Source organism: Electrophorus electricus, chromosome 22 (assembly GCF_013358815.1).
Source record: "Electrophorus electricus isolate fEleEle1 chromosome 22, fEleEle1.pri, whole genome shotgun sequence".
In the NCBI taxonomy this organism is placed as follows: domain Eukaryota; kingdom Metazoa; phylum Chordata; class Actinopteri; order Gymnotiformes; family Gymnotidae; genus Electrophorus; species Electrophorus electricus.
In genome coordinates, this window is record NC_049556.1 from 10,498,854 (window position 1) to 10,506,879 (window position 8,026).

Sequence of the window (8,026 nt, forward strand, 5' to 3'; positions counted from 1 at the left end):
CTACGCCTCGCTCCAGTGCATCTGTCCGATGGTGGGGGCCATGGGGATTCCCCCTCGTTGCGCTGTGAACACGCCATTTGAAGGGGTCTGGGGTGATCCGGGAGCAGGGCCTTAAGCTGCGCGAGAGAGGAAGTCAAAGAGGGCAATTAATTAGTCCGCGTAGATATTCCACAAACCTTTTTAATTAATCTGAGTAGCTATTCCTTGAACTTGTTTAATGAGTCCGAGTAGCTATTCCATGAACCTTTTCTGGTCTAACATGACCGGAGATATTAAGGAACATAAGAGTTTAGATTCCACTCTAAAATCTCTTGGGAATTCTTGGGAATGTTGTCCCATAAATATTACATCTTTCTGGATGTGTGTTTACTCAGAAGCAATTAGAAATTTCTCTTTTCGTAAGAGTGCAAGGCTTTTAATTAGATTCAACATAAATAAAAAATGAAATGCAAACGTTGAGTTGCTGTAAGTCTTTAATCGGATCAGTGACCTCACAGAATGCTCCGTTTCGCAGGCTTCATTGCTTTGCAATTAGGCAAAACTTCAGCAACTACACTACACTTCACTGCAACACAACCACAAGCACCTTTAACTCTCCAAAATCAAGCAGCAACACGAGCCTGTGAACTAAAACGAGGCAGACACGTGACCATGCCTCTCAGCGCTGCAGTGGTAACGTGATCAGCTGCTCAAATGAGGGGCACTCATGAAGGCTGCCAGAGGTGAAACGTTTGTCCTTCTCATATGCCAGCAGCAAGAGGTGTCAAGAAGGATGATTAGCGAAATAGACAGACAGACAGACAGACAGACAGACAGACAGACAGACAGACAGATTTGTGCTGAACAATAAATTCCTAGAATAGAAACATTTGTAATGCAGGCACACAGAGTCAACGTAGGAACCCTAAGATATCGAACCTTAATGTAATCAGTGTTAATGAGAATATGATTAATAATCACTTAATAATCAGTGATAACATGAAAGTGTTTAATATGCAGTCGGTACCCTGCTTCCATGAAGTGTATGCTAGAGCATAGGAGCAACATTAACACCACCCGCCTATAGTCAACACCAACACCAATGTGAACACCACCCGCCTATAGTCAACACCAACACCAATGTGAACACCACCCGTCTATAGACAACACCAACGCCAATGTGAACACCACCCGTCTATAGTCAACACCAACACCAATGTGAACACCACCCGTCTATAGTCAACACCAACACCAACGTTACCACCACCCGTCTATAGTCAACACCAACACCAACGTGAACACCACCCGTCTACAGACAGTATAGACAGAGCAGACAGACTGTAGACTACAGACAGTATAGACAGAGCAGACAGACTGTAGACTACAGACAGTATAGACAGAACAGACATACTGTAGACTACAGACAGTATAGACAGAACAGACATACTGTAGACTACAGACAGTATAGACAGAACAGACATACTGTAGACTACAGACAGTATAGACAGAGCAGACAGACTGTAGACTACAGACAGTATAGAGAGCACAGACATACTGTAGACTACAGACAGTATAGACAGAAAAGACATACTGTAGACTACAGACAGTATAGACAGACCAGGCATACTGTAGACTACAGACCGTATAGAGAGCACAGACATACTGTAGACTACAGACAGTATAGAGAGCACAGACAGACTGTAGACTACAGACAGTATAGAGAGCACAGACATACTGTAGACTACAGACAGTATAGACAGAACAGACAGACTGTAGACTACAGACAGTATAGACAGAACAGACATACTGTAGACTACAGACAGCATAGACAGAACAGACATACTGTAGACTACAGACAGTATAGAGAGCACAGACATACTGTAGACTACAGACAGTATAGACAGAGCAGACATACTGTAGACTACAGACAGTATAGACAGAACAGACAGACTGTAGACTACAGACAGTATAGAGAGCACAGACATGCTGTAGACTACAGACAGTATAGACAGAACAGACATACTGTAGACTACAGACAGTATAGACAGAATAGACATACTGTAGACTACAGACAGTATAGACAGAACAGACATACTGTAGACTACAGACAGTATAGACAGAATAGACATACTGTAGACTACAGACAGTATAGACAGAGCACAGTCTACTCACAGTATAGACAGAACAGACAGACTATAGGCTACAGACAGTGTAGACAGAACAGTCATAGACTGTAGGCTACAGACTGTATAGACAGAACACACATAGACTGTAGGCTACACAAAATGTAAACAGAACAGTGGCCGACATCTATGACCGGCAGTGGCCAAACAATATCTGCTCCACAGAGAAACCTCTGATGTTGGAATGGATGTGATATTCTAAACACCTTCATGCTCTACACAGCCATTAGTGAGATCCACTACGGACAAAATAAAGTAAAGCAACCCACTGCATTGTGTTATAATAAAGTGATTCATCTCAGTGGACGTTACCTGAAGATGCCATGCACAGCAAAAACCCCAGTATGAGATTAACACGTACAGAGTTGAATTAACACCCACAGCATTGTATTAACACCTACAGTGTTGAATCAATTTGTACGGAGTTGATTTAACTCGTGCAGTGCCCACTGGAGTGCCCTATCTGGAGTTTTGCTTTACTGAATGTCCAGTTTGTTTAAATATTAAATTCTTAAATGTTAAAGAAACCTGTGTCAGTAAGTCCTACTGACTTATAGCATATCGCAAATGAAATGTAGTCAGAACACCGTGCTTTAAAACATGGGGATTCCTCACGCACTTCCTCCCCCTCCTCTGCTCCTCTTCCTCTCTCTCTCTCTCTCCCTCCCTCTCTCTCTCTCTCTCCCCCTCTCCCTCTCTCTCTCCCTACACCCCTCTAGACTGTATCCTACAGCAGGTCGGTACAGATGTTTCACTTTAGTTGCTCTCGAGGGAGAAAAGCTCTCTGAGTGCTAATAAAACAAACCCCACCACGCCCTACGCAGAGCACGTAACCCTAACAACAGTGGGAACAAAACACACGTTGCAAAGTTATGGGACAGGATGGAAGCAAGAGGCCGTGCATGCACATGCACACGCACGAGTATGCTCTCACACACACGCACATGCACACTCAAACACACACACAAACACCAAGCATAACTTTCTACACATATGCCTTTGAAAGGGTTTATAAGGAACAGAGAGAATACTACTACAAATGACAACATAAAAAATGAACAGCTACATAACTAAAAAAAGAAGAAGTGGGAAACAAATAACAATAAAAACTCGAGAACAAATATAAATATCAACTCCGTTCCCATTAGCATATTCCTCACACTCACCGAGTGCTTGGAACCAGAGGGACATAAGTAACATTTGACCGCTTTTACAGGAGAGCACAAATCAGTTTCAGCCCTGCATTGTCCTGCCTGTGTTTCTATATATGTGTGTGTGTGTGTGTGTGTGTGTGTGTGTGTGTGTGTGTGTGTGTGTAAAACTTCTCTTAAAATGTCACTTATGGGCCTCTGGTTCCACACCCGTATGGCTGCTTCATCTAGGTGTCAAACAGACTGTTTATCTGGCGTGAGTGGGTCCTAGCAGACTCTGACCCCATGCTCCGCTCTGTCTCGAAACTCAACCTCAGCTCTCTGCACCAGTCTGTGACCCTCCCTCTGTGAGCTAGAGTCCCAGTCTGTGACGCACCCTCCCTGAGCTATAATCCCAGTCCGTGACCCACCGTCTGTGAGCTAGAATCCCAGTCCATAACCCTCCCTCCGTGAGCTAGAATCCCAGTCTGTGATGCACCCTCCCTGAGCTAGAATCCCAGTCCATAACCCTCCCTCCGTGAGCTAGAATCCCAGTCCGTGACGCACCCTCCCTGACCTAGAATCCCAGTTCTTGACCAGTGCCATCGGGTCCCATTTTAGCTGCCTAACAAACATACTGAAATGGTTCTCACCCAGATTTGGAATGCTGCCTCAGACAGATATGACTGCTGTAACAGCACCATGGAGAGATGCACACGGTGGGAATGCGCTACTGTACTGACTCAGAGTCATGTCATAGTACAGCAGTAGAAATCCACCTGGGGCCGTGGTCCTTTCTCACACACACACACTTTACACAAATATAACTTTTCCTTCCGTAGACTGTGAGACACTAATAACTAATATGGGACATGCCTAATAGTTCTTGGCAAGCAAATTCAGTTTGTCTTGTGAACCCGTGCAGAACAATATGTAATAAACACAAACAAACAAAAACAAAACAAAAAACTATGTGGCGGCAACACCTATTGAAAATTGTATCAAGCTGTGCAGACTGTTTCGAAGCATTGCCATGGAAATCCTGATGTCGAGGATTCCCTCAATGTATTACATATATAAAAACATAATCATGCAATAAAACCCATCCTTTCTTAACAGATTTCCGAGTCCTGTTAAATTCCCATTCTGGTTCTCCCATCTGACCTAAGATTAACAGGACCATCAGCACATGCAAAAACTCGGATGATACATAACGTTACAACACAAGGGAGACGAGACAACAGCGAGATTTGCGGTAATGAAAATGGACTGTCTTAAAGGTAAACATTTTGTGGTTTTTCTGGGCTCTTTTTTTTTCTAAATCAACAGAACCCGGTCATGCTAAATACAGCCCTGCATCTTGCCAAACCTCCATCTCCGTTACACAGCCACTCACCTTTGTTCAGCGCGGCACAGGCAACACAGCCTCACAGGTCCGTGGGACACCTGAAAAACACCTGAAAATGACCAGAGAAGAAGAAGAAAGAATCTTTGCATTTTGGACATAAAGAATAGAAGATACTATTGAGATCTATGAGCTACTAGTGCGTGGTGATTCAGACGTTGTAGTCGGGCCAAGAGTGTGTGGAATAAAAAGACAAGAAAGCAAGAAACTGATGAAATACTAAGAGAAAGACACCCATTTGCAAGTAAAAACACACATTTGCAAGTAAATGTTTGTGGCAGCCATCACATATGACAAGAAAAGCAGTAGAGTGTTATGGTGTGCTGCAGAGTTTCACCATAAATCCTTTCATTGCTCTTCATTACTGGGTTATACGGCGGATGAATCCTGTTTTCCAGGAGATTCATCTAGGTGCTATTATACATTGTCTGCCTTTTTGTTTTTGAATACCAATCTTGCTTTGGGACTTAATAATAATAATAATAATAATAGAATTATTATTATTATTATTATTATTATTATTATTATTATTAATAAGAATAAGAATCAGCTGCTGTCTGCAAAGGTAAAAAGAACGACAGCAAGCTAACTAAGCCGTTGACTTTTACTCATGCGAGCAATATACTGTTTGTCCAGCCAATGCGCTTGTTCTCAAAGGGTGTTCAGTGTTGGTGCCACCACTAGATGGCACCCTAAGACCTGGTAAAGCAGGCCGGCCGGAACGGCCCAGGACCTCAAAATGCAGGCGCAGTCGGCTCAGTGTTGCAATGCCGCCTTCTTGTGGTCTTGTGGACGCTAGTTAAAATTAGATAAAGATGAACAGTGCAGGATTCAAAAATGAACCACGACCCGAAGGCTAGAGAGGACCGTTCGTTTCAGTACTCGGCGGATGCAGATATTTTAAACACATTATGAAAGATTCTGAGTTTCAGAAGGCCAAATGTGGTTCTTTTTTAATCATAACAAACTATTGTGCATTATATCACCATTAACTACATCGCAAGTGTTTTAATATGTTTGGAGAAGCAACACTGGGCATGTGCAATATGCACCGCGTTTAAAAAAAATTATCTGGAAATGAAGAGACAGAACCGATTAAATGAGTACAAGCTTTGCGTAAGTTTGGTTAAATGGCTGACAATCAGCGGTATGAGCGGTGAACGCGATTACGGCACACCTGGCCCTGCTTCTCGGGTCCCACGGCCTGCTAGTTTCATGTCTGAGAGAGCATGGGGATGAGGATGTGGGAGTGTGTTTGTACTGTAATTCTTTGCTCAGGTACGTTTGCATGCGCCCTCTCTTTCTCTCTCTCTCGCTGTCTCTCTCTCTGTGTGCATGTGCGTCTCACCGTAGGCTGCCTCTGAAGTATTTGCTCTGGGCCAGGCAAAGACTGTCAGGTCCACCGCATTAAATATTCATCCAACAGCAGTTCTTAATCCTTTAATAATTCTCAAAGAAGTGTCCCGAAAGCAAGGTCTTAGTACCCTAGACACGTACTAACCCGGACAATGGATTCAGAAACACAGAGAGAGAGAGAGAGAGAGAGAGAGAGAGAGAGAGAGAGAGAGAGAGAGAGAGAGAGAGAGAGAGAGAGAGAGAAAACAGATGGTCTGTAGTTAGGTTGACATACACTGAGAAATATCAAGTTTAGTATACTGTCTTTCATCACTAATGACTGGGCTATGAGTCTATGAATGGTCTATGAGTGGTCTATGAATGGTCTATGACAGCGGATGAGTGGTCAATGAGTCGTCTATGACTGTTCTATGAGTGGTCTATAACTGTTCTATGACTGGTCGATGAGTGGTCTATAACTGGTCTATGACTGGTCTATGAGTGGTCTATAACTGGTCTATGACCGGTCGATGAGTTGTCTATGACTGGCCTATGACTGGTCGATGAGTCATCTATGACTCGTCTATGACTGCTCTATGACTGGTCGATAAGTGGTCGATGAGTGGTCTATAACTGGTCTATGACTGGTCCATGACTGGTCTATGACTGGTCCATGACTGGTCTATGACTGGTCCATGACTGGTCTATGACTGGTCTATGACCGATCTGATTTTCTCTATGCATTCTTTGTAGAATGAATAATGTTACCTCATTAAAACATAAACGATGGCTGGGAGAAGACTAATACTCTAATCCTGCGACAACGGCTCTTAACCCTTGTACCGAAGACAAGAGACGTACCTCCCAATCGTCAAACTGAATGTTTACCTTTAACCTAGCATTTAAGCAAACAAAAAATATTCTGATTACGTTTAAGAGCATCCAAACCCGGTGAACACGTCCCGACAGTCTAACAACTCGTCGGCTAATTCGTGTAAGGTGCTTTCATATCTCCAAATCTGCAGTTGAGGCGAGGCGTGTGTAGCGGGGAGATCTGTGGATCCGTAATGCGTGAAGAGGCGAACCCTCCATCTGATCCGCGGCTGGCGTTTAGCGCGCTTTAGCTTGTAACAGGAACCGATCGTTATCCGGCTGCCATTATTCCGGGCACGCTAAATCGCTCTGCTCCGCGCCCCCCCCCCCCCGCGACACCTCCACCACACACACACACACACACACACACACACCCACACACCCCATCACTCCTGCGCCGATAAGGATGCCCCTCCAGGCATGGGGTCCGATCTGAAACGAGCCCCTGTATTATCAGGTGGTCGGAGACTGTGGCGAGTTGGGGGGTTTGCGGGTGGTTTGAGGGGGTCGGTCGGGGAAGCGACCAGCTGTCACAGACGTACGCTGATCGGCCCATCGAGGGCGGGAAACATCTGCATATGGAAACGAGCGTTGGCAGTAGGAGACGTAGACGTGGGTGCGTGTGCGGTCTTTCCACACTCTAGAGTTGGGAAAACAAATGGAGTAGGGCTCTTGTGCTGTTCCATCCCCCCGTGCATGCTATCACCTGCCAACTGCGGCAGCGCTGAGTACCCGCGGAGGCGTTTTCCAGCGTGCCACATTCAAATGCTTATAGATCCACTTTACACCCGAGCCCACTGTGGTGAGCCCACAGAAACCTAGCCTGCTGAGTCTCACTGCGCACACACACACACACACGCACGCACGCACACGCCAGGCTGAGCAGTGGCGGGGTGAATGACAAGTCTAATGAGACGGCTCCGTCAGCGCTGCTGCTAGGCTGAGGCACTGCTGAATATGAATGCGCAGGATCCTCCGTGCGTCCCGCCGCACCCAGGCTGCGCGCCTTGCTGAAATCGTAGCTTGCCGCCATTTGCGAAGATGACGTTAACGACAAGGCTTCAACGAGGCGGCCGGTGCCCGTTCGAGTAACCGGCCGTGGTGCTGGGATACACACACGC